At 49.3% G+C, this 1,473-nt stretch overlaps 1 protein-coding gene across 1 annotated transcript in view; it reads right to left on the bottom strand.

Moving 5' to 3' along the window:
- Window positions 1–1,473, bottom strand: part of LOC105360418 (uncharacterized) — a 12,558-nt gene that overhangs the window by 818 nt on the left and 10,267 nt on the right. The window lies entirely within an intron of this gene.

The following is a 1,473-nucleotide window of genomic DNA, read 5'->3' as shown; positions in this document are numbered from 1 at the left end:
GGGGGGGGGGGGGGGGGGGGGGGGGGGGGGGGGGGGGGATGAAGAGGTAAAGGGCGTCCGAGAATCGTAGATTAAACGCGGTAATTGAGATGCGGCGGTGGCGACGGCGTAGATTGTAAGAAATTTGCCATTACCGGGGCCACGTTTCCAAGAAGACAGAGGCTCGTTTAATACGTCGCGGGTGGAGGACCGAGGCGACGACGCGATATCACGAGCAAAAGCGCGGAGCAGTCAACTTTACGGAGGCTGCGGTTCCGTTCACTCGGAGAATAAAGTCTCGCCCTTCACGTCGATAAATACGAGTACATTACGAGGTCGAATTATCGTTAGCCGAGGTGAGGTCGAAGAGAAATTTGCCAGTGTGCGCCTTACGACTCGCAATAGCGAGCTCGCGAAAAACGGTGCGATCCGGCGTTCACCACGAGGATCGGGAATTCCTTGACTGTCGCGGGATGAGACTTTCGGCTAGATGGGCCGCGACATCGTACTGGAAAAATCCTGGCTCTTGGGATTATCGGTGCCGTCGAGAATTATTACACCGCGTGGCTTACGAAGTCGAGTGCGTGCCGGCCTTTGTCCGCCGACGAAACTCGCTACTTCGCTTTTACGTTTTGTGCATTAGCTGGTCAAATATTGCCCCAACTCCGCGCATTATTGGGTCATTTGAGAAAGAGAGTCTCGTAGCTACAATCGCTCCATTAAGCGAGTATTTCAAGAATCCGTCGGCTGAATTGGAAAGTGAACGGGAAAGGTTTTTGAGGAGCGCGTTCGATCACTGCGTCAGCTTGTGCTAAAGCCGTGACACGAGGGCTTTTTCATTTTGTGTCGCGCTCGTGTACGTGTTAAGTTGGCAGGAAAATCGATGTCGAACTAATTACACAGCATAATGCGCTCGTATTTTTAACCGCGGCAGTAGGCGCACGGACGAGAAAGAAATCGAAGGAGCGACGGAACGCCGAAGCGAGTTGCTTAGCGAGCGTGGAACGGCTTTTGTTATAAAAGGCCCCATAGCTAAAACGAATGCACCTCCGTAATTGAGAATTTTTCGTGTGTTTGGGATAAGTTCTCAGGCCTAGCTAGTGAAATAATTATCCGGTACCGCAAAAAACTCTATACTCCTTCTCGTTTATAAATTTTAATGCAGCTCGTCCTAAGTTAAAAGAGTGCCACATAGCCACATTTTAATAGCGTGCCCCGTATAGGCAAGACTTCTTCGAGATTTCTTCGCGCAACATGAGAAAATTAAAGTTGTTCAAAAATAAAAGGCGCCTGCTTACGGTTACGGTTACCACCTCCTCGGTAAGCCTGCCGGCTTACGTATGAACTGCTTATTCGGATGCGAGAGGGTTACCAAAATATCTCGTATTAGCCGCGTTAGAAGTTTTTAAAATATAGCTTCCTGGGCCCTGGCAATAGGAGACAAATTTTTTTAGAAAGCCAAAGCCAATGGTAAGTTCACATTAAAGATCTATT

The sequence above is a fragment of the Ceratosolen solmsi genome, unplaced genomic scaffold (genome assembly GCF_000503995.2).
Source record: "Ceratosolen solmsi marchali unplaced genomic scaffold, CerSol_1.0 scaffold13, whole genome shotgun sequence".
NCBI classification, from domain to species: domain Eukaryota; kingdom Metazoa; phylum Arthropoda; class Insecta; order Hymenoptera; family Agaonidae; genus Ceratosolen; species Ceratosolen solmsi.
Note: the sequence above shows the minus strand (reverse complement) of the source record. Positions and strands in the feature narration are given on the sequence as shown.